At 38.4% G+C, this 26,288-nt stretch overlaps 1 protein-coding gene and 1 non-coding gene across 2 annotated transcripts in view; both read left to right on the top strand.

The window, feature by feature from the left end:
* Positions 1 to 26,288, top strand: part of PDZRN4 (PDZ domain containing ring finger 4) — a 322,510-nt gene that overhangs the window by 107,511 nt on the left and 188,711 nt on the right. The gene's annotated exons all lie outside the window — the stretch shown is intronic.
* On the top strand, positions 7,927 to 8,003 carry TRNAG-ACC (transfer RNA glycine (anticodon ACC)). The gene has a single exon. It is a non-coding gene; the product is annotated as a tRNA-Gly (tRNA).

Genomic DNA, 26,288 nt, shown 5'->3' on the forward strand with positions numbered 1-26,288 from the left:
TTATATTGACTCTATGGTGATATGACAATATTTTGAGTTGAATGAAATATATTATTAGAATCAACTTCACTTGTTCCTCTTTTTTTAATGTGGAAACTAGAAAATACCACATTTGAAATCATATATGTGGCTTACATCTGTACTCATAATATTTCTATTGGACAGCACTGGTCTGGAAACTCATCTCCAATTTATCTATTTTATAAATTGATATAGTAGGGCCAAAACCTTTTTTTCAAGTGAAGAGGAACTGTGGAGATATTTAGATGTATTTTAGTAATATTTGTGAAATAATATTTCAAGTATTAGAGTGTGATCATTACTTTTATTTCTCTGCTCTGTGATAATCTTAAAATAAATATTTCAGCGCAAGGTTAATATTTACTCTTAAAAATAAATAAATCTATGCCAGATCATTATGTGGTGATTCAGTGGCATCTGAATCCTCACTTTAAAAAATCTGAAAGCCTCATGTTAGAAATTGACATTCCTATGAGAGTTGTTTGTACCAATGTGTTTAGCATGGTGTAGTTGGGAGATTTTTCTGAAAAGAGAATGAATCAAAATCACTTTGATGTGTCCATGATTACAGTAGCTTTACACAGATTATTTCCTTTAACTGAAACCTTAGGAACGGTATAATGATCGATTTAAAAAACACGTAACAGCGAGTCCCTGGGGGAATAAGATCAAATGGGTTGTGCTAGGGAGGAGGGGACCAGGACTTGGTAACTCATTTCAGCAAACTCATGTCAACAAGAAGAAGGTTGACGGCTGTGGTAAGCCAGAGAGGATAGAGGTCCCTTTAGAGAAATTAGCTAAGGTTACCTGCTGAGCAGTACTCAAGACTCCAAATTTAGAGCTTCTGCCAAAGATCATTTGCTAGAGAATCTAACCATTGATGTGTCTCAGTTAATGTTATTTTTGGAGTTTCGGTGTTGTGAATTCAGAATGTCTAAGTGATCCCCAAAAATTAAATTTACATGAAAAAAATTTTAATTGTAAAACTTTACAATTAAAAAATACATTTTAGCATATTACTAATTTTGGACATAGATGATGATAAGAAATTAGCAGTTTTCAAGTGTATGTGTCTCAGAGAAATTAAATATAACAAATATGTTATCAGATAAATTGAAAAGGCTTTCTAGGATAATTCTGTTATGGATAATTTTGACTTTTTAGCCTCTTGGATAAGTATTCTTCTACAGTAGTGATTTTCAACGTTTTTTGATGGCAAACAGTAATACATTTACATCACCACATACACACACAGTTTACTTAACCACATTTTACCCCTATGACAATTGATGGACTTTGATATTTTCTATCTAGTCTGTTCAATTTCATTTTCTGGTTGTGATCCACTAAATTGACCTCACAACCACAACTCACAACCATTGATTTAAAACACCCCTCAATTTGAAAAAAAATGTGTGCATTGTTCTATGTAGATGTCAGGAAACCGGAGTTTGCCTTTGAGGTCAAGGTCGAAGATTGAGCAGTGAAGGAATGAAAAGCAAGTGGAAGGTTGAGGGTCAGCACACCCCATCCACTGCAAGGGCAAGGGCTTCAGAAGGCTGTGAGCACCAGACACCTGTGATTAGAGTCCAGCACAGTTGTGATGTGGTTATCTTTTACCTTAAATATTTTCCTCCAAGAAACCAAAAACCCCTAACGAGATGCAGCAGATAAGGCCGTATACCTCCCTGCCTAGAGTAGAAAAATGAGAACCAGAGTCCTCACAAAAGCCAGCTGTAACTGAAATCTCCAAAGGAAGAGGATACAGTATCATTTGCTAAAATGAATGGCATTGTATAATATACAACTTAGGGTATTCAGGTACTCACAAAATATATGGGCAAATAACTTTAATTTTTAAAATTAAATTCTAAATATAAGTGGGGAAAATGAACACAAACAAGACTGAATGATGTATTATTTGGTCCTGAGTTTCTGAATTGAATCACTTCTCATCCCGTCTTTTCAGTTTCTCTCCAAGGGAATGTGGTCATTTACAATTTCTATTTCTCTTGAAGGTGCAGTCCCACTTTATTTTTATTTTCCCTGCTTTCCTTCTATTAAGAAGACTTTTTTGTTCCTTTCCAACTTTAGTGCTTACTCTGCTTTGCTAAATTGGGATGGTAGGTGCAGCATTGCTCTTGCATCTTTCAGGCCATTTTTAAACGTCTCTCTCTTCCCAGCATCCCTTCCTGTCTTCAGCAGGTAGTGATTGGCAGGAGCCTTACACACACCATCCTGCTGGCTTGTTTCTTAAGGGACTTTGCCTTTGCAGTTAATCCGCAGTGCTAAAGCCCAGGCCCCTCTCTGCACTTTTGATGTTCTTTGCTACATCCTTTACCTTTGTACCTGAGACACCCAAATGGTAGCACATTTGTTGAAATTTAAAGGGCAATCCTTATCACGGTTAGAGTGTGCGCCTTGATTTCTGCTGCTTTAATTTTGGGGAAGCGGTTGTCGCTGTGAACATCAATCAAACTGAGACGTCTGTTCAATTTGAATAAAACCTTTGTGCAGCTTGTAAAGGAGAAGGGTAAACAGTGAAAAGCCTGGGAGTTCTGAGCCCGTCCCTGAACCAGTGGATAAGGCCAGGGGCTTAAGATTGAAGTGGCCACTGTCTCTTCTCGCTCCCTGTTGTTACAGAGCTCAAAATCTTTTCAGTAACTGCTACCTCTCAGTGGTATCGTCTCTGAAAATGAAAATCACTCAGTGTGAAACTGAGATATAAAATAATGTTCAGTTGCTCTCTCTATATGTTGGTGTATATATATGTGAATATAAAATATCGATAAACAATATGCATATAGGTAAGGTATTTTACATGCCTTTCTTTATACATAGTTATGCATCCAGATATATTTGCTTAAGCTTACGGAAATAACCAAGATGCATTTTACCTTCTGTCTATGCTAGGGCATGGTTGACATTAACACAACTATACAATGCAGTTCAAATATGAAAAAAATCTGGTAAATATAATTATGAATCCAAGCCACATTTAATATGGCTCAGAGGACAGGAAGAGGGCTTGTACAACTGTATTAACTATTCATTTAAAAAGAACAGGGGAAAATAAATCTAAAAGCAAAATCTAATTCTCAATTATAAATATAGTTGTTTTTAATGTTGTATGAGAGCCACTCGTGCTGTGTAAAATGCAGGGTAAGATTGCTTTGTGTTCCTTGACATTTGATGGCTGTGTACTAGCTGAAATGTGTTCAGAAAAATATATTTGATATATACAACACATTTAAAAATACAGACTTACAAGTTTGGTGATTGTTATAAAACAGCTCAACTTTGTTTGAAAGGCTCGTTGTCAAAATTCTGCTTATACGTGCCTCGGTCTCCTCTAAAAAGCAGTGTCCAGATCTTTCTAAGAGTCCACCATCTTAGAGAATGGGGCTGCTTTCACTGATGGACTTACTATTTCCGTATCGCTACCTTCCCACCAGGGAAGGGTAAAATGTATCTGGGACTGAAAACGATATAGGAAAATGGGGCATGAGAGGATGGCCATGTCCCAGGTCCCAGGTGAGCCCCTGGGACGTGCCCCATCAAATGAGGGTCCTTGGTTTCATGAAGGAAGGAATTCAAAAGCAAGCAATAGTTAAGTAAAATTTATTCAGAGAGATGCATACTTCATAGACAGAGATCAGGCTGTCTCAGAAGGCAAGAGAAAACCATGAGGTGTGGGGTTGGGTGCTTAGTTAAAGCAAAAGTAGATACACACTCCACAGACAGAGTGCGGGCCGTCTGGGAAGGCGAGGGAGCGAGAGGTCACGAGGGGTAGTGTTGCTAGTTTTTCTGGGCTTGGTTATTGCAAATGCCAACAAGTGGGAGGATTAGTCCAGCCACTGTGGGGAAAGGACGGGTCTTAGGAATTGGGCCATCACCCACTTTTTGACCTTTTATGGCCAGCCTCAGAACTGTCATGGCACCTGTGGGAGTGCTATTTACCAAGCTGGTATATTACAATGAGTAGAAACGAAGCTCACGGTCTACTGGAAGTCAAATCTCCTGCCATCTTGGACCTCAAGGTCCACTGGGAGTTGAATGTCCTGCCATCTTGGTGTTAATTGTTGTGTCATTCTTTTAATGGTTGTGCCCTGCCGCCTTCCTCCCTGTCTCAAAAGCAGGCAAAACTTATGAGTCTTAAGTAGTCCTCATGGGGAGCATTTAGGAAGAGCCAAGTAGCTTTTATTTTGTGCCTGGAAGTAAGACTTTTCTGCTTTTTCGTTACCTTATTTAGCCAGGAGGTGGAGACTTAGAGTGTGATCCAGGGAGCAGCATCCACACAGAGTTCGCTAACGGTGGCAACGTGAGTAAATCTGGTCACAGTAAAACAGAATGGAACTAACTTGATGAACTTGAGATGCTAGCTTCCTTTTTAGATACTAGACTCGCTCCTCACCTCCATTTCTGCTCTCAAGTTCTTCATCTCAAGTAAATATGTGGAATCTACTGCCTATTCTTGACAGCACCCTCCGCTGGTTATTTGGTGGTACAGCTTGATGTTTGTCCACTTAGGAGACATCAAAGATGGGAACCTCTCTGGAAGCGATCCTAGCTGCCTGTGTTTTACACACTCATTCTCCCAAAGTAGATGGGACTCTGTTTAATAGAGGAATGTGTTTTCAGTGAGCTCTTCCTTGGCTGAAGCCAGAGTTAATACCTACACGTTCTACGCTAATACATCACGTATGCTAATATACTAATAAGTTTTTTCCACTTTATGCTTTTCAAAAGGAAAGTTCATCAAAGAATATATATTTGTCAGAGCATGTGTTTACAAATCCCAGGGTAGCTAGTGAAATGAATTCAGCCATCTTAGTCACTTTTAATTAATCCCCTAATCATGTTTTGAAAAGTCAGTTCAGCATATTGCTCATGACAATAAATATATCTGTTGTCAATTTTTGGTGTGAGTCTGTGAAGTAATGTAGTGTTAATGTGCTTTTTTCCCCTTTTAATATAATCATGGAATAATGCTAAAATAATGACTACTTAGAACAGGCAAAATGAGATTCTTAATTGCTGATTAAATTTCTTTTCTAGTTTCTTTAAGTAAGTGTTGTTTCATCTGGCATTGCTTATACAAATTCAACTCTATTAAACTTATGAGAAAATATATCAAATCATCATGCAAAGAAAATATTTTAGTAGATTAAATTATCACTTAAGTCAAATACTGTTTTTACTCAAATTGCTCAGGCCTGACTGATAAATATGTACCCTCAGTCCTCCCCTGTATTCTTTTATACCTGATTCTCTCCTGATAGCAACTGGCCAGTCTTTGCCTGGAGGCCAGAACTTTGATTAATCGTAGAATTACAGCACACAGAGACATAACGTGCTTTTTCAGGTTTCCTCAAGAGATAAGCTAGACCATTTAAAGATTCTTTGTTATGTGATTTTCAGAAACAATGAATAATTTAGGATTATTATATGTCATTTAAAGAACTATTTTCCTTTCATGGTTCTACGTTAGCATAGTGAGTGTTACTCAGGCTGACAAAGTCCAAGAATTATGTGATAAAATCTGAATGAGTTGAATTATCGATAAGCCAGTGTTGCAGAACTCAAGAGTTATCACTGATGAAACTTTCCCATTATTAGAAAAAGAAGGGTCATCTTGACCTTTCCAGGGTGGCTAAGAGACCTTTGTGAGTGGTAAGTCTCCAATTCTTGAACCAGACCGACCTGGGTGTGATACAAGCCTTGAGTAATCAGCTTCGCCTCTGTCTACCTCAGTATCCTCCTCTGTAAAACAGAGTGTTAAAAGTAGGTTAAATCATATAAAATTGCAAGGGTATAGGTCATAGATGGTAAAAGCAACAACAGACAATTTCCTATTTTTTTGCTTTAATAGTACCTATTTCATTAGGTTGATGAGAGAAGTAAAAGAACTAATGCACGTACACTCTTTAGTGTTAACGTCCATTTGTTTTAGTTACTATTCTTTCATATTAGAAGAAGAAAAGCCAAAAACTGTTTGGTCCATCTGGGAGTGAAAAAAATACATTCAAAGTAATACTGTCCAGCAGCCCAAAGCAATTCAGAATACATTACTTTCATACATTTCTCAACGTAGGAATGGTTGGAGTCTTTATTTGCATTTCTGGAAAGGAAGTGTTGCTGCAGCATCTGCATCCGCATAACTTGGAATGCCTTCAGTGCAATAATCTTTCCAGAAATCACTCCCAAACTATTTTTCATCATGCATTTAGCTCCTATCATCGAAAGGTTTTAAGTATCCAGCTTTATGTCATAGCATATTGTGCAATTTTAATGTAGCTGTTTTCTTCCGTTGTAATTGTGACCAAAAAGACAGAGAGAATTATGAAAGTCACTTCAAAATTAAAACATCTACAAAATGAACAGGCTTTGAGAAAGACCAATTCACATCACAAATTGCAAATTACCCCAGCTGATTTGAGAAGTATAATCAATGCAGTGAACCAATAAGAGTGAATGTAGGGGATATTGAACTTGAATTTGATGAGAACTTGAATTTGATGATTGTGAAAAGCAGAGAAGCAGAAGGTATGTTTGTGCCATATTACTTTTATTTTGCTTCATGAAGATCTGTCTTATGGTTTTAGAAATTTTAAATATTCTTAATTATTTTGTGTACTTCATTAAGACTGTGTGTCCATGTACAGATAAACCTGCCTATATACAAATATATCAATGACTACATAAATCCAGAAGCAATTCCACCCCCCAAATGTCTGTGGACTTGAAGAGTGAAAATTATTGGATTTAAGTTAGAAATGGGAGTAAAACGCTTGAAAGAGAAGCCAATATGGAATCTAAGCATTTGTGAAAGGATTGGCCTTTATGTTTCTTAGATATGAAAGGAGGGAAAAAGAGAAGATACGTGGGTATATTAGTGATGTCAATGAAAATAATCAATAAACAATCTATAATAAGAATAGAAAAGAGTTTTATTTGAGCCAGACTGAGGACTGTAGCCTGGAAGCCAGCTTCTCAGATGACTGAGAAACTGCTCCAGAGATGGATGGTGTTCAGCACAATTTTATATCTTGTCAGAACAAAGAACATGAAACAAGTCAGGGAAGCACTTCTTCAAGGTTTAAAAACAACCAAAACAAACAAAAAACCAGATCAGCACATACACAGTGAATCAGTACATCCTTGGCAGCTGGGAAAGGAGGCATTATCGAAGGAGGACCAGAACTGACATCCCAGGAAGGGAGACATCATTAGGTCTCTATTTTTCACATGGACAGTCTTTTTTTTTTTTTTTTTTTTTTTTTTTTTACTGTTTTTTTAAAAATTTTTTTCATTGAGTTATAGTCATTTTACAATGTTGTGTCAAATTCCAATGTAGAGGACAATTTTTCAGTTATGCATGAACATATATATATTCATTGTCACATGGACAGTCTTTGCTTCTGATCAATGTGCCCCTTTCTTTAATACTTAAAGCAGATGTACAGTGCATGTTTGATAGGCCACAAACAAGCTGTTTAAGTTAGCATAAAATTCAAGCTAACTCATGTATAATAAGCCAGAATGACTTCCCCATACCTCAGTATGTAGAAATGTCTTTTATCAGTGAATGTGCAGATCTGTTTATAAGAAATTTGGCTCTGGTGATTTTTATTCTGACCGTGAAACAGGAGGCAGGGCCATTAGCTATGAGTGAATCAGAGAGTCAGGGTAGGGAGGGAGAGAAGAGATTGTAGTCATGTCAGATAGTCATGTCAGATATTGGGATGGGAGCTTAATTGAGAAACATGGGAGAATCGCTGAGTAGTTCTGAGGCCACCTGAGAGGTGAGGTCATGAAGTTAAAGTAAAAACAGTATGCCTGGGTGTATAATTTTCTCCAGCTACATTCAACCACTCAGGAAGGAGCATTAAGAAAGCAGATGGTGGAGGAAGGGTTTAGCTCAGTGGTAGAGTGCCTGCTTACCATGCATGAGGTCCTGGGTTCAATCCCCAGTACCTCCATTAAAAATAAATAAGTAAACCTAATTACCGCCCCCCCAAAAAAATAAAACTTAAAAAATAATTTAAAAAATTAAGAAAGCAGATGGTTGTGTTCATCTGGAATCTGAATTTTGCATGGAGAGTACAATCAAGGAGAGAAACCATGTAGTTGAAGGTATGATTATAATAATGAAGTTTTTGCTTCGAAGTTGGAGAAAAAGTGAAGTCAGGAGGAAGGTGACATAAGATGAAAACCTGGCAGGTCTGGTACCCCTGGGACTATAATGTTGTAAACGGAGTACCATTTGAATAAGAAAGAGAAAAGGATGGGGAACTATGATTCCAGGGTGGAATGTTTGCATTTCAGATTTGGGACATGGTGCAGATTCTGCTGATAGGAAAATCTTGAGTATGATCTGGAGGAAGTGTCCTGAGGTCTTGTGAAGGACAAGATCATCTGAGATGAGGGGGTCGAGAACTTGAGGGTCTGTTCCATTGGCTGGATCAGCCTGACTGATGATCAAGTGATCGAGACTGGGTAAAGTTTGGGTGACCGGGAAGCCAGAGCCCAGAGCTAAATTCATGAGTCGAGGGATATGACCGAGAAATGAGTTAACAGTGGCTCCAAAGATGTAATGAGGTCAGAATAGCAAGTTTTGCAAGACGCAGATAAAGACATGATCTGGAAGTGGAAATTGGCGTGGGGGTAGGGCAAAGAAGGGCAACTTCTCTACCTCACCAATCTGATGAAATGACAGCACCAGCGACCACCATCTCAACAACAACGAAATAGCTCTTGAGAACTTACAGGGAGTCAAGTGACTGTTCCAAATGCTTTACACAGATTCACCCATTTCATCATCACAATAACCCTTTGAGAAGTAAGGGCTATGAACAATAGCCCCATTTTAGTAAACGGAGGCACCAAAATTGTAAGTAACTTTGACAAAGCCACGCAGCTCATAAGTAAGGCAGCCAGAGTTCCAGTCCTGGCAGCCTGACTTCAAAGCCTGTGCCTCTAAATGCAGACCGCTCCCTGGCTGCCTTAGTCCTTAGTTGGGAATTGAGAGACTTGATTAATACCTCTGTAGGAGATACGGGTTCGCTGGGTTTCAGGATGCCCTGGGACCATTGGATACCAGGAGGCTAAGGCTGTGAGATGGGAAAGCTCAGGGCTCAGACTCGGGCTGCAGGTCTCCCTGTAATCCTCTCTTTCTTGGCAGCCAAGTGTTCTAGCACAGCGGCTTCTCCACCTTGAACCTGGGTGGGACTCCATCTGGACTTGTGCTTGGCCAGCTGGTGGGGCAGGCTGCTTGCTCCGTGACCGGGGAGAGCTCTGCCCCTGGTGGTCTGACAGCAGGTTCTCGGACTGCTGCTTACTGCTTGTGCGCTGCATCCTCCATCCCTGTCTTCGACTCTGCCCCCTGTCCAGGCTTCAGCCTATGCAGATCTCCCTCTTTCTCATTCTCCTTTCACTCCATCCTCCGTGGCAGTTCCCCAGTATGGCTTGAATTGTGGACTGTCTTGTTATCTTTTATGCCTACAGCATTCCACCAGAAAATCTCTCCACTTCTCATTGGCTATTGAATAGTAACTGTTTCCAAGTCCTATTAAATTAAATAGTTCCCAAGTACTGGTGAGGAGCTATGTGACGGAAAGCTTATCAGGATTTGTGTGGTTTATCATATTTCCCTTTGCTGTGATCGGAGTATCAGGCCCTCCAAAGAATCTTTGTTGCCTCTACCTGGATACACTTTCTGTATCTAGTTATTTTTTCGCGAGGTGCAAACAGACTGAGAATTTGGACAATCAAACATTCCACAATGCCTATCTGAAGTGAAATTTCCCTATCTTTTAATTCCACTGGGCTTTCAAGCTGCTGACAGGGTCACCTATTACTTCGTTTCATTTCTACCCTTCTATTGATAGTTCTATGTTACTGTTTTCACTGATGCACACCTCTTGGGCAGAGGCCAGCCTTTTCCCTGGAAGACTCCAGTAAACCTTTGCCTCTGAATTAGCATTTGAATCTCTGTGAGCCTATAACACAGCCTTTGCTAACATCTCACCAATCTGAGTCCCTCAGAATAGAATCTTTCACAGGCCCTCTTGCTTCTGCCTTTTCATTATTCTCAGCTCTCTTCCATGTTTTGGTTTGGTTTGCTCTTGAATGCCAAGGGCTTATTTTTGGTAGCACACGAAATGCAATGAAGCGTTGGAAGTATACAATGAAAAGTTTAAAAAAAAAATAAAAGGAGGAAAGAAAGAAAGAAGCCAAATTGATGACTGTTGTTCTAAATGCAGATGGCACTGATTGGCTTGAGATCCTTCTCTGAAATAAACCCAGCGCCATCACCTTCTTATCCCCGAATCAGCCTTCCTGCCAGAAGTGATGGCTGGGACAATGCAGATGGCTCTCAAATAGGAGCTTCTCTCAGAACCCGGTCCTTATCACGGCTTTGACTGGCAAAGGCTGTCATTCATGCTGTCCCTCACGGTGGGGACACAATGGATCAGGTCTGCCTTGCACATCATAGATAACTAGGCTAGCTAGGGCTGGATTTAATTCCTTGGTTAAAGAAGAGGAGAAAAGATAAATCATTGATTATAGAATATCTGATTTTCCTTTAATTTACTTGTCACTGAAACTGTAACCCTGTGTTCTAGCTCAGTTAAATTTGTCAGCATCCATAATAAGAACTGCCATTTTAATAAGATTTTTCTCAAACTACCATACATTTGAAAGTCCACATATGTGACTCTTTTAACCCTGTGTCTGTGTGACAATCTTTTCATGGAAAATCAGCACCGTGGTTTTGATGTGCTTTGGAATTCTCATCCTAACATTTTAAAGTAAAATGAACACTAATGGTCTTGATAGAGCATTCTGGGGAAAAAAATCAGTTAGGTAAAAAGGGAAATATGAAGGTAATAAACATAAAGGGATTTTGTGTGAAAGTCTGCTGTTTATACAGTGCTCTGATTGGTGACAGCAAAGGGTTCATTTACACATCTAAAGCAGCTTTGTATATTGACAAGGAAGGTGTTCGGGACAGAACCACCGTCGTAATCACTATGCCTATTCACTGCCATTTTATGTGATTGTATGTCACATGTTATTCTCCCAATAATATATTAAAATAATCTGATAAAAGGAACAGTAACTCTTAGCTAGGTTAATTATTGAGTTTTTGAAAAGCTACTTAATGATGTCTGACCTGATTTGTTTTGCTGTTGCAAGAAGGTATTGAAGATTTTAAGATATGCAAACACTCTGTAGTATGCAATAACACATATTTATAATGTTTGCCCAGGATATTAGTTTTTTTTTTCCACTGGATTACTACACTGAGAATGAAGAGCCTAATATTACTTTATGGATCTTTCTTTGCTCAATGGTGAGAAAATAGCCTCCATGTTCAGGAAAACACATGAAGTTAATATGTCTAAGACGTAGGCTTATGAGTTTTACTGGAGCAGGAAACTATGGACATGACTCGATACTCTAACCAAACCAATATGGTAGCTTTACCTGGATATCTAATTTCCAGTCATATCGTTATAGTTTTATGCCTGTGTTCATTTATCCAGAGAATTTTAATCAAAAAAAAAAAAAAAGCAGTACATGGTTTAGTGAAATGTTAAGCAGAGTAAGAGTTCCTTTCAGAAACAGCATTCTGATCTGTACAAAACTACTTTTAGGATAAGGCATCTAAAAAAGTACTCTTTCAGAAAGCATCATAGCTCTTTCAAAGGTTTAAATATCTGTGTGCAAATTAAGGCGATATTACTCCTTATTTAACAGTTCTCGTTCCGAAAAATTTTTTTGTGTCCCTATGCAAAGACACTATCGTTTGCTCTTACTAGTCAACAATATGGCCAATAAAGTGCCAGATTTTACAAATTATCCCCTAGAATAATGTATGTGTCAACTAAAGGCTAGTTTATCTTGGCATGCGAGATACAGAGAGGAGAAAAAAGAACTGAAAAAAAGAAGCTTTGGGGAAAGCAGAATGATGCTCTTATAAGTGTGTCAGCACTTGGTTGGGGGGGCAGGGGGGAGGATGTTAGTCAGCCCAGTGCCTGAAGCCCACTACTGCTCTTGTAGTGAGCATTAGAGGCCGCTGGCCAGCTCACGGATGGGTTACCCTTGAGTCAGATACCACCCCATTCTCAACCTGGTCCAGTCAGTGGCCAACTCCATGTACAGACCAGCCTGTGTTCCCTAAGGCACAGAGCTATATACAGGGAAATGGCGGTCAAAGAAGAAGTTGAATTCGACAGTCATGTGATTGATGTGTCCAGAACATCATCTTTCTTTACATATGTGAATCAGATTCTGGGAGAATTTGAGAATTTGTAAATTTATACTCATTTCTCTCCTGGAGAAGCATGATCACTACTCTGCTTCTCTATCCCTGCCGAGTCTTTTCAGTTTCTTAACCAGTACCCAAAGTAGAGGCTGTCCCTCCAAGAAGGGCAATATTAACCAAAAATGGGTAAGGAAACTGGACTGCTGAATGCCAAGCAGCGTGGGGTCTGCAGCTCGGCCCTGTCTCAGCTCTCGACAGTAACTGTTGAATTTAGGGACGGCAAGTAGCATTCAGCACTCCAAGGGTGGGCAGGCTGGAGAAACGATGGAGCCTTGTCCCTTGCTTTTGATTTTATATGTATGTGGGTTCTTCAGAGGAAACTCAGAGGAGTTTCATAGCCTGTCCAGTATATCACACAGTAATTGTCATCTCGTCTCAGTTTTCTCAATTTCTGCTCTTCTTTGTCTGAGCCGTGCCTTTGTTTTCACGAAAACTTATCAGATGACCTTGATCCCAGGGTTCAGTTTCCTTGGTTACCTACTAGGACGAAAATGAAGTCATTCCTTGGAATCCAGTAGAGTTAAGTAATCTGTGACCCTGTCCTCTCCTGGAATAGACAACACGAAGATGATAAAGGATGCTGGGCTACCAACATAGATGACTTAACAGAGGTCTCAGGATTCATTCTCTTCCTAAGGAATTCTTTCTTACTAGTATGACCAGGATGAACAGTCATAATAAGAAAATAACGGCGGGGGTTGGAGGGAGGGTATGGCTCAGAGGTAGACCACATGCTTAGCATGCACAGGGTCCTAGGTTCAATCCCCAGTACCTCCATTCATATAAACAAACAGACAAACCTAATTTTTCCTGCTCAAAAAAAAGAAAATATTTGAAGGAAAAGTTTTCTCTAACCTTGTTCTCAGAGAGTACACTGTGTTTAGATACGTGGCTACAGCATATAATTTTGTTTAGAAAGGAGTGATTGATATTTGTTCTGGCTGTGTGTTGACACATTCCACTCCAATAGTAAAATCTATCTTAGCAGAACAGTAAATTAGTTAACTCACTTGTTCATCTAGTGTTTATCTAGGGCCAAATATTCTAGTTCTTATAAATCTCAAAATTATGAGGTCAGCAAGCATTGAATGTAGGTTAGCATTATGAACCTATGTTAACAGAATGAAAATGTTCATGTGAAACTCTTGTGACCTTATTTTTCCATTTTGAATATTATTCAGTGGATTTTTGAAAATAAAGTATATGCAGTAAAAATGCCATGGGTCACAATAGGTCAGTCATTTTTGTTTGTTTTTGGTTTTTGGTTTTGCTTTGTTTTGGTTTGGTTTTAGTTATATAACTTATGTAGGCATAGCCCTGCTTTGGAAAAGGGGGGAATTATCCACATCCCCAGGTTGGGTCAACTCTAGTGCACAAGACAGATAACACATCTATTGGCAATGAAATGTGTCACTCTCTTTAGAACAATTCCTGCTCTGCTTGGTTGCAGAATGCTAGCAGGAACTGTTAGTTATCAATCATGGCATAGCACATTATCCCAAATTTTAGCAACTTAAAACAATACAGACTTATTTATCTCACATGGTTCCTTAGGGTCAGGAACCTGGGAGCCGTTTAGCTGGGCAATTCTGGGTCAGTGTCTCTCATGAGGTTGCCGTCAAGATGTAGGCCAAGGCCCCAGTCATCTAAAGGCTCGACCGGGGCTAGAGAATCTGCTTTCTGCCTCACTCATATGGCCCTTGTTAGGAGGCTTCAGTGCCTTCTTGGTTGGTGGTTGGAGGTTTCAATTCCCTGCCACATGGTCCTCGCTAAAGGGCGGATCACCACATGGAAACCGGCTTCTCCCGGAGTAAATGATCCAAGAGACAGCGTGAGTAGACAAACAAAAGCTACAATGTTTTCATAAACTCATCTCAGAAAACATATTTCATCAGCTCTGCCATATCTTTGGTTTATACGTACAACTCTGGTAGAGTATGGGATAAGATTACATGGGAGCTCAAAAACCTGCGGGCAGGAATCATCGGGGCCATGTTGGAGGCTGGGGTCAGACTTCTGATCCAACTCCCAGCTGTTTTCGAGAGAAGTCTGTCCCAATTAGGCGTCTCTTTAAAACAGTGATTCTCAGAATGAAAAGATACAGAGTTGGAAAGCACGCTCATGTAATAGTATAATTTTATATTTTGAAGTAAGAAAACACACTGCTTTTTGAATATGAGCTACAGAAAATTAAATTTAACTATCATTCACCTGCAACATTGTAAATCAACTGTACTTCCAAACATAAAAATTTAAAAAAAAAATTAAAAAAAAATTTAACTATCATCCTTTCTTTGCTTGCGGAAATACATAAGTGCATGCATATTAGTGATTCTTCAGGGGAAATCTAGACGTGTAAGAGAGATTTTTTATTTTTTTTTAAGGAGAAAGATGTCTTTAAGTGCTGAAACTAAAGCAAAATTAGAAATTTGTGGTGAAAATAAAGACCCATTGTTAGACCTGTTATCCATTACTGCTATTCATCAATTGTTTCCTAGTCTTTGATTAACCAAGGTTTATTCAGGTTAAAGACAAAAATTAATTAAAATATTTGCATCAATTCATGTAAAGAGATAAAGGGTTTCTGGCAACCTTATGGTAGTTAGATCCAGAAAATCAATGTTAAAATGTTATTACTGTAGAATTTAATTCTTTCAGCCCTAAAATACAAGATTATAAAATCATACACTTCTACCCATTATTAACACAGGCATTTTACATGCAATTTCTTCATGCAAAAGCAGCTTCCGTGAGTTAGAATCTGCACCAGAGATCAAGGAGACTGATCATATCATTCTGTTTTGCAGTGGAACAGCAGGAAGAGTTCAGTGAGGCTTTTATCTTAAATTATATTTTCAACTTGACCTCATTAAATTTTTTTCCTCCTGTTTGTCATTGTTAGGCTTACTGTTTTTCTTATTTCCTCTCGGCCTCTTTAGCATTTTTAAATTGTCCTTAAGAAAGAACCCTGACATGAAGAGTTCATTATTTCTACCGTGACAACATATCGAATGCCCTGGTGCACTGATTTCATTGTGCCTCGTGACCTACATTTAGAAAAATTCAGGTGGATTTCCTAGTTGCTGATTATTTCTTAGAAAATCATTAAATGCCAAAAGCTATTTTCATGTTAATTATGTCTATTTTCAAATTTATTTTTAAACTGTCCTTAGGAGAGTAGTTGTAGTAGCTTAACAAATGAAAAAAAAAATTCTTCTTTTTTGCCTAGATTTTGTTTTTTAGGAACAAAAAAAGTTCCCCCATTTCCTATTTATTTTTAATAGGAAACAGGGGAGATTTTTCTCCAACATGACCTAAATTTTTGTTGTAATGAAGGTGATCTGTTTTCTGTGAATTTTTTTTGTATTGAATCTATTTTTCAACTATCATATATAATGGAGGTATAAATATATATTTTAAATATTTCACATAAGTATCAATATGGGTTAAATTTTGATTTGAAAATAAAGTAAGTTAGTCAGAATAAAATACAGCTTTTTAAGCATCCCTTGACTGTACTTCAATTTCAAAAGAAAAAAAAAGGTGGGGAGGAAAAAGAGGAGGGGAAAAAAAAGCCTGAAATGTAATCAAATGAGCCAATATTATTTGACACAACGACTGGAAAGACTGAAGCAACTTGTAATGAATTAAAAAGAAAAGGGCCATTAAACTGGAGAATCCCAACAATCAAGTGGAGACATTTCAGGCCCTTTAGGCATCACTGCTGGAATAAATACGTTATCACACTAAGCTTTTATGAAAGGCTGTTACATTTTGACCAACTTTAATCTGTTTCATTTTTGTGTGTAAAGGATGGGAGTTGCATTAAAATAAAAATTCCATTTGGGTTATTATCTCCCCAGCTGTCTGTACAGACCACGGGGCTGGCCAGAGAATATTCTCATTATGTGTGTGGAGCAGTTATCCAGTGATTGATGCTGCATTAATGCACGGCACAGACGTGTTCCTTTTGTTACTGAATATTAGACAAATTAGTTCTTACAAATTCACAACCCAGCCTCCCCCTCCTAGTTGGTGTGTCTTCCTCCTCCCTCCCTCAGTGCCCCACTCACCCCCGTGCCTTCCTGCTGGGCACCTGACTTGACTGCCCTGGACAGCTAATATTGCTAATAACCTTCAGTGAAATTGAACTAAGGCAGTAGGAGGCGGAGTTTGGCTAAGGAAGGGGAAGAAAACAGATGCTGGTCCTTCCAGTCACACAATAGTCAATGAGGCTCGAGTCATTTTCCAAGATACCTCACTGCAGTTGTGACAAATGAGTGTCCTGCTGTCACTGTCCCAAATCAGTTTTCCCTCCCCCACTTTATGTGAGGAACCATTTATCTTCTCAGTCACCTCAAGTTTACTTTTGTCAGGACAGGGGAAGATGAGTCATAAAAAAATTTTAGACAGTTTCTTTATCCATGAAACAGAGGATGGGGACAGGAGTAGCTTTCTTTCTTCCTTTCGCCCAAAATGTTTGTATTGGAATTCTTCTTGAAATTGTTCAAAAGGCAGTCTACATACTAAAACCAAAAAGTGGATTTCTGGGCATGATCAATGGTTTCTAATTGGATCATAGATGTTTTTTGTTGTGGAAAGATATGTCAGAGATTGTCAAATGTCTAGAGTGCTAAAAATGTGTTATCACATGTGTATTACTAGGAAAAAACAGTCTGCCCTAAAGCTTATTGTTTTCACATTGCATCTTGAATGTGGTAAATTTCCAATTGTACAGATGAAGAAACAAGCACATAAAAGTTAACTTACCCAATGTTACCTAGTTAAAGTAGATCTTAAACCTGTCTCCTGAAAAAAGTGGTCTATGAGACTATGTTTGGTTTATGAATGACAATAAATTAAAATTTATTTTATTTTCAGTCCTACAATTTAGCTTTTCCTGATGATTTGTTTACATGGTTTCTTAATGTACTAAATTTTAGTTTCTAATACAATAAATACTGATGTATAAAATATAGTCATATTTATTTGATAAATATTGATATAGTGCACTAACCAGAAGCCTAATGGGTACTGCCTAAAAACTTCCTTTAAGTATTCAATTCAGTGATTTGGGATATATTGAAAGGATTGTGCAGTCCTTTAATCACTACAGTCTAATTACAGAACGTTTTTGTTTTCCTGAAAGAAACTCTGCATCATTAGCAGTTACTCCCATTTCCCCTCCAACATCCTCCTACTAATCAACTTGGTGTCTCTATAAATTTGCTTATTCTGCACATTTCATATAAATGGAATCACAAAACTCATGCAGTGTGTGGTTGCTTGTGTGTGCTTTCTTGCACTTAGTATAACACTTCTGAGGTGCCTCCATTTTCTGGCACATATTCGTCTTTTGTTTTTTAAGTTGTCAAATGGTATTTCATTGTATGGCTATATCACATGCTGTTTATCCACTTATTAGCTGATGAACACTTGGGTTCCTCCTAGTTTTGGCTATTATGAATTATGCTACAGTGAATATTCGGGTACAGGTTTTTGTATGGACATTCGCTTTGATTTTTCTTTGATATATACCCAGGAGTGGAGTGTCTGGGCCACATGGTAAGCCTATGTTTAACCTTTTGAGCAACTGCTAACCTGCTTTTCCACAGTAGCTTCCCCATTTGACATTCACACCAACAAAGTATGAGGGTTTCAGTTTCTCTGCATCTTGCCAACGCTTGTTACTGTGTTTCTTTCCAATTATAACCGTCCTTGTGAGTATAACGTGGTGTCTCATTGTAGTTTTGATTTGCAGTTCCCTAGTGACTAATGATGTTAAGCACTTTCACGTGCTTATTTGCCATATGTGTATCTTCTTTGAAGAAATGTCTATTTAAATTCTTAGCTTCTTTTTAAATTAGGTTATTTGTCTTTTTATGGTTGATATGTAAAATTTCTTTATATATTTTATATTTCAGTCCCTTATCAGATATATGCTTTGCAAATATTTTGTCTCATTCTATAGATTGTCTGATTTTCTGGATGGTATTGTTGGCAGCCCAAAAGTTTTAAATTTTGATGTAGCCCAATTATGTTATCTTTTGCTGCGTGCACTTTAAGCATCATATCTAAGAAACTGTTACCTCACTCAAGGTCACAAAGATATACTCTTATATTCTTCTAAGTGGTTTTAGCTCTTACACATATTGTTAAATTGTATTTGAAACATTCTATACAGGACACCTTGTGGTATAGATCTAATTCTTTTGGGTTTTACCAATTATGTAAGTCAATTCAAAAAACAAATATGTGTGAGTGACTGTTAAATATTCAAGATACACGGTTGAGATGCTTTTCTAAAATCTCAAAATAAGTCTCACTGATGGAACTTTGCCTAATAAAGAATAACAGACGTAACACAAATAGCTAAAACTGATGGTGAAATGTGACAAGGACTGCATGAGATGAATTGAGTACGTCCACTGGGAATTCAAAGACGATCACCTGTAGTTGTGGGAAGAGATATTATTCATGTTTTCTCTGAATCTCAGAATAAAAATCAAGGTAAAATTTCGGCAGATTTTTCCTGATTTAATGAAGAAAAGGGACCTCGCTGACCAGTCTCACTGGCGTGGGGTTTCCAGAGTGGACAGTAGTGCTGACCCCACCTGTTCTGTGTCACAGAGCAGCAGTCCTAACAGTGCTGGCAGAGCACTGAGGGTCCCCCAGGCGGCTTGCTAGGTCACGATAATTTTCCCAATAATATTCAGACATTATTTGTCTTTTTCATTGTATTGAGGTCTGATTATTCAGAAGCAATGGTGGATGAAACTGCTCCATGCGTTAACATGCATCAAGGCAGTGGCACCAAACCGTGCCACTGGGTCATTGGGTTCCTACCGCCACAGACGTGCAGTGAAAGTTAAAACTAACCAAGTAAATAAAATGCTAGTTTCACTTAAGATCATCCTTGATGCTATAGTAAAATTATTACTTTATTAGATCTTGACTTTTGCATGTCTTTTTAAATTTTATTTTATTTTTATTGAAGTATAGTCAGTTTACAGTGTGTCAATTTCTGGTGTACAGCATAATATTTCAGTCATAATATGCATACATACTCTTTTTCTTATAGATTATCACAAGATATTGAATATAGTTCCCTGTGCTATACAGAGAAAACTTGTTTATCTAGTTTATAGGTAGTAGTTAGTATCTGCAAATCTTGAACTCCCAATTTATCCCTTCCCACCCTGTTTCCCCGACCCTTGTAACCATAAGTTTGTTTTCTATGTCTGTGAGTCTCTCTGATTGCATGCCATTTTAGCAGTCTATATGGTGAGATGGGAAATCCACAGAAAGGGCTCTGCTGTGTACTTAGATTACCAGGTGTGCTCCGTGGCTTACTAATAGAATTACTGTCAGCTCCTAATAGTATGGGCAACTGAAACAGTTCCAGAATTTAGTTGCAATAAACCTGTCCTTGATGTGACTTTGGTGCCTAGACAAGACGGCATGGAGCATAACAATGATAGGCAAACTAGATAGATTAAAAAGTCCTTAAAGTGTTCAAAATAGATTAAATAAAGATATTCGGGGTTCAAAATGTCCTTATTATTTCTATAAACTTACAGATTTGATACATTTAATTAGAAAAAAATGCTGAACAATGGCAAGAATAATAGGACTGTACATTTTAGTTTAATTTGAGCATAAGTGTCTGGTTTCTTACTTAATAAGTATCTCCCAAAAGGAGAATGAGATAAAGGTTAGTTTTCTGCAAAGCATATGGAAAACAGTAACAACTTTTTAAAATGTAGTGATAGTAGCTTAGAACTTTGTATACATTTTTGGAATATACTCCCTCCCTCTTCCCAAGTTATGTGAGGTATGCTGTTATTGTACCTCCTTTATGAATCGGGGAGCTGAAACCAGCCCAGAACTGGATCTGAATCTGTCTGACTCAGAGCAGACTTCCCTCTTGTCAGAGGGGAAATAGTGGTACCACCTTCGTCCCTTCATCAGCAAGTGGGAGGGATCTACGCATCACAACCACAGTTTGGGGCGGGTCAAAGGTTTATTCCGATTGCAGGCAGGATTCAATATTTGGCAAAAGTCTAATCTAAAAGAGGTGAAATAGGTGCATTTTTCCTGGAGTTTGGGATCATGGACAAGATTCTGGTTGTCAGAGGACATTTAAGTTTTTAACCAAAATTCAGTTAATATATATGACTTCTGCTCTAGACAGAAATCCAGGATAGAGAAATTGATCTGAATCATTGCCTTATAGGTGACAGTCACTCTCAGATTTGGGACTGTATCAGAAATTCCAGAGGAAGTTTCTCATCAGTTTCAATTTAACAAAACAAAACACTGAGGAGTGTTCTGTGTTAGACAGCAGTAGGTAAAGTAGCTTCCCCTTTAAAGAAGCAGGAAATGAGTGGGGGGTTGGACATATAAATGGTTGGGAAAGAAGGGACTAAGGTGAAGGACGGTGATTTGAGAAACATCTAATTTTTTATTTCATTTTTTCCAGATTTATTGAGATATAATCAGCATATAACATTGTGAAAGTTCATAAGATTAACAATTTCTGGGGAGTTCAGGTACCGGATGGGGAGCACCACTATGAAACGGGTACTGAAGTAGGGAAAGTCTCTTAAAATGTTTTCATGGGATAGACATGAAGAAAGAGAGCTGGGAAGGAAACATTATGAAAGCGAAAGATGTGAAGTTGTGGTATATTTATACAATGGAATACCACTCGGCCATGAAAAAGAACAAAATAATGCCATTTGCAGCAACATGGATGGACCTAGAGATCATGCTTCTAAGTGAACTAAGCCAGAAAGAGAAAGGAAAATACCATATGATATCACTCATATGTGGAATCTAAAAAAAGAAAAAAAACACTAGCGAACTCATCTACAAAACAGAAAAAGACTCACAGACACAGTAAACAATCTTATGGTTACTGGGGGAAGGGAGTGGGAAGGGATATATATGGGAGTTCAAGACTTGCAAATATTAGCTATTATATATAAAATAGATAAAAAACAAATTTCTTCTCTATAGCACAGGGAACTATATTCAATATCTTATAATAACCTATAATGAAAAAGAATCTGAAAAGAAATATATGAATGTATATGTATAACTAGGACATTATGCTGTACACCAGAAACTGACACATTGTAGCTGACTATACTTCAGTTAAAAAAACAAAAATAAAAAAATGAAAATAATTTAAATAAACCAGTGAGAGTGGTCATTGTATCCGCTTACAGCTAGTGGGTATATTAAAAGAAATTCTGAAAAAGGTGCACTGAGGTTAGCAAATGAGAGCTACATGAGAAAGTCAATATTATCAGATTAAACGGAGTCCAGGTGCTCGCTTGTCTAGGTTTGAGGATGCGAAGACAGTGAGCATGCGCTCCACTTCTAAGTGGCATGTCTGTGAAAGGCAAGAAGATGAGGGAGACCGTCTTCCTGCAAAAGGACAGACTGTCAAGAAAGTGCATCTGTTGATTTCGACGGGACAGACTTAAGCATGTCAGAAGCTAACAGGAAGAGCCAGTGGCAAGGGAGTGGTGGATGATTTATTTGGGTGACTGTCAGCTCCTATTCTATTCAGGATAAGAGACCTTGAGTTCTTTTTATTTATCATGGCATTTCTGCCCCAGATCAACTTACTGTTCTCAATTCTTTCACTTTATGTCCTACAGGGCTTTATTGCATGGTTTAAAGACAAAATTAATATGAGAACAAAATAAATTACACTGGAAGATTATTATGATCATGCCTTGATTAATAGAAAATCAGTTAACTTATTAACCCAGTTTTTTTCTATGCTTTTCCTTTTATAGATGAGGAAGTATGTGGAAGGTGGGTGATTAAGAATTTAATTTAAAACCTACTTTCAGGGGCAGAACAGGCAATTGGTAAGCATTTATTATGCGCTCCACTCCCAAAGATCGGAGGATGTGTGCCTGAGTCGCTGCAGAGAATTATAGCATGCGGTCCTTATTGTCATGAAGGTTGCAATCTGTGTATATAAAACTACACACGCGAAAAGACAGCTAACGATGTGACGGTATAAATGATAAACACCAAAATGAATGATACAGATGAAATGCAATAGGAATTTAGACAAGACGGCTAACACTGAGTTGTGTGTTCAGAGATAACTCCTTGGACCAGATGGAATTCAAGTAAATCCTTAGACTGTGTAGATGTGGAGATAGAAAGGCATTTCAGCTGGATTGGACATAGTCCTTAGTCATGAGTTAGGGACTACTATTTTTTGGTGATATGTTAGGTGTTTGAATATGCATAATCATGATTAATTGAATGATTTATGAAGGTGAAGTGGAATGGGACTGAATTGCTATAGATTAGGGTTAATGGTTTGGTTAGGATGCTAGTTAGACAAAATGTTCTCTTGTTCTCTCTTTACTTTTGTTTATTTTCCTTTCTCCTTGACATTGAAATTCTCATCCCCTGTGAGAGAGAGGAATTCCTCCTATACGAACATCGGTAGGAGGCAGAACTTACTTCTCACTCTAGAACTTGGAAAGTCCAGATCCTTCCTTCTCAGCTCCCTACAACAAAAGACAGGGGACAGACAGAGGATTGGCCAAGCAGAAGGCTTGTCTGAGACTTGGAATCAGAAACTAGCTGCCTTGGTAATGAGGCATCCATTCTGGCTGTGGAAGCGGCCACATCCATTTGCCATGGTAGCCACAGAGGTGCACCCGGTGTTGACATCCAGCCACGTTGATGACAGGAGTGATAAGGTATGGAGTCCAGGTGTCAGTGGTGGAAGCAGCAGCGTCCTTACTAGAACAGTTCAGTGGTGTGATTTGGGGCTGATTCGGGCTGCCTGGTCTCTCTTCTCTCATGTTCATTTTCTGAGCCTGGTTCTCATGCCTCCCCGACTCTTCTGTAAGCGACCTTAAGGATTCTTCTAACAAATGCCTTTTCTGCTTTAGCTGGTTAGAGTGGTTCTTTTTCCGACGCTTACAACTAAGAATTATGACAAGTGGAAGAGTTTAGGGGAAATGTATGAAAACTTTTCATGTCAGCCTAAGGAATTCAAATTTCATCTACAGGAAGGTCCCAATATTAGAGTTTTGAGCAGTAGGATGGCGTTACCTAAGTGATGCTTTATGAAGATTAATGTCAGTGTTAGGCAGGTTGAGTAATTTTAGAGAGACTAGAGCTAGAAAGGTAATATGGGAGAGATGGGTCTTACTAACAAGGGAGTTGGTTCACAGGGGAAGAAGTTAGGTTGAATTTGAGTAGACACATTAATATATAATTAGTCAATAACAATTTGGGACTGGGTATAGATTAGAAAAGTGAGTCAAAACTTTAATAATAATAACAAGGGGTGTGTGTGTGTGTTACTGTTCTAAACAAAGGGATTATTGCTCTGATAAAGAGTTACAGACCATTGGACTTCTATGTAATTGGCTCCAACATGCCTGAGGATTAACATACAGACCACACACAGGGACAGCGGTGCGTTCTGATGGTGGTTCTCTGTTTTCAGCCTAACCTCACTTGCAATATGTGTTTTAATCTGGGAGAAGAAGACAGACATCCATTGAGAAAGACCTAAAAATAATTAAATAAGCCCCTCCCCCTGCCGCCCCCCCCCCCGCTCCAAATGCATTTACCTATGAGTCTCTTTTTCAGAAAATGAAAAAAAAAAAGACAGAAGCAAATCCTGGCTACCCTTATGTTATGAACTGATAGGAAGAAAATGAATTCATAAAAAGGATGAAGCAGCAGGATTGCCAGAACTCTTGGCAGCTGAATCCCACCGCCCTGTTTAGTATCTAGAGTCCGCCCCAGAAAGGGAGCAGGGTATCATGGACAGTGAGAAATATCAAGCTGAACATGATGCTTTTTTTTGTACCTAAAACCCTTGCACTACTGAGTAAGGGCTTTAACCCCTTTCAATTAGGATATTAAAGGATGATACGGCCCATAAAAGACATTCTTCCATAGCAGCCTGGTTATAAAAAAGAAAAAGAAAAGGAGTTTAAAAAATGCAACTTTCTGGATCTTCCTGAAAAAAAGGCAAGTGATACCGTCAAAGAGACTTCAAGGTATCTTCCCCACTTACTAATGTAGAAAGTTGAAAATGAGATAAATCCCCCAGTAGCAGATGCAGAGCACAGAGAGCCGTGGGGAAAAAGCACCATGTCATTTAATCCAGAGTCTCGTTTTGACACCAAACGTTTGCTTTGATGGTTTTCTTGTCTTCTCTCTGCCTCAGTTTCCTTATCTCGTAAGTGAAGACATCACTGAGGGCCCCTAGGGAAAGGGGCTGGGAAGCTGAAGCTATGTTTCAGGAAGACAAAATTGGCTACTTGAGGGAATGAACAGACGATGCTGCAAGATGCAGTAGCAGCCTTCAGAGCAGAAGCTGAGAACAGTTGCTACTCTCCTTAAAGGTCATTGCTCACATTCCAGCAGGAAGGGGTGGCAATGGCACACGCGGACAACCTGTTGTCTTTGTCTAGTGTGGGACCTACTCTTTCCCAGCAGTTATCTGTTTACCTTTTAATATAATTAGGCAGGCCAGATTGGTATTTAGTCTTGTTCTGACAACAGCAAATTAGGCTTAACTCTTTAATTACAACGAGGAGGAAATCACCTTTCTGATATCCTTCAATTAGCTCAAGCAGCTGTTAAGTTATAATTAAAATTTCACATGGATCATTTGAGTTCTTGGAATGGTTCCATTTAATAACAAAACATTTGCATATATGCATTCAGTTCCCCACAACCTTTTCAGACTTGTCAATGGTAAACCGAGAACACTGACACAGTACTGAACAAAATCTTTGTCGTAAGCAGACAGCTGGGTCCCACAAAATGAAAAATGGAAATGCAAGAAGGTGATCAAAAAATGGTAGTGCCTCCAAGTTGTCCGGAGCTTGTTCAGAGAAATAAATTTTCCCTTCCATCATAGTTATCCAAGAGGGGAGCAAAAAAAAAAAAAAAAAAAAAAAAAAACAACCCAAAACTTAACCAGGAGAGAGTGGTTATTTGGTGCTTAACAAATGAATGCCTGTGTTATGTGCACCCCTTTATTCAGTACAAGTCACCCCCCTATGTCTTTACAAAGGGATTCTTGCCTCCATACTCTTTCAGAAATACGTGAGGGGGAAAACTACATGTGAAAATTCCAATATTCTCTTCCTTTTGTTTATATTTTATTCTGAGAATTGAATTCACTCAAATAATGACTCTCTTTGAGTTGCTCTGGCCGGTATCTGTCTGATACAGCTGTGGATATTCATCTGTATTCAACTACATATTCAACTATTCAACTTTCTTTCAAGATACAAGAAGAAACATATATTAAACATGCTAACCATTTATAGTTTAGATGTCTTTGAAACACTCAATGCTGGCTAAATTAACCTGAGTCCAGTTGAAGCATCATAGGAATATTTTTTAAGTTATGTTTAGAAAGTTGAATTTATGACAATCGAATTGAATGGCCAAACACTGATGACAAGAGGACTTTAAAACGTTGCTCTGTTTTTTTGTTTTTCTTTTAGATATAATTTGTATTTTCCATTCTTTAACATTGGTAGGAAGATGTGATAAAAAATTGTGTAGGTTAATAACAATGTTGGGAGATGACAGCTTTTAGAATCTATATCCAAGGCCCTAAGCTATTTTTTACAAGCCAGGATTCTATTCATGCTTACTCACTGATGGCCCATATTGACAAATAGAACTCTGTATTGGCTGAGAACCTAACGACGTCTTCCCAACCATCAATCTGTAATGTATGTTACTGAATTTCAACCACCAAGATAATTGTAGCCCTGGGAATTAAAGAATGCATGTAGAGAAAAATGGAGATGAAGGAGCCATGTCTGCTGTCACAAGTGTACCAGTGTGCACACTTCGGGCGCTCCCAGCTGTTACCAGCACATTTTCCATCTGCCTTTACTAATTT

This window comes from Camelus dromedarius, chromosome 11, assembly GCF_036321535.1.
Source record: "Camelus dromedarius isolate mCamDro1 chromosome 11, mCamDro1.pat, whole genome shotgun sequence".
Taxonomy (NCBI): Eukaryota; Metazoa; Chordata; class Mammalia; order Artiodactyla; family Camelidae; genus Camelus; species Camelus dromedarius.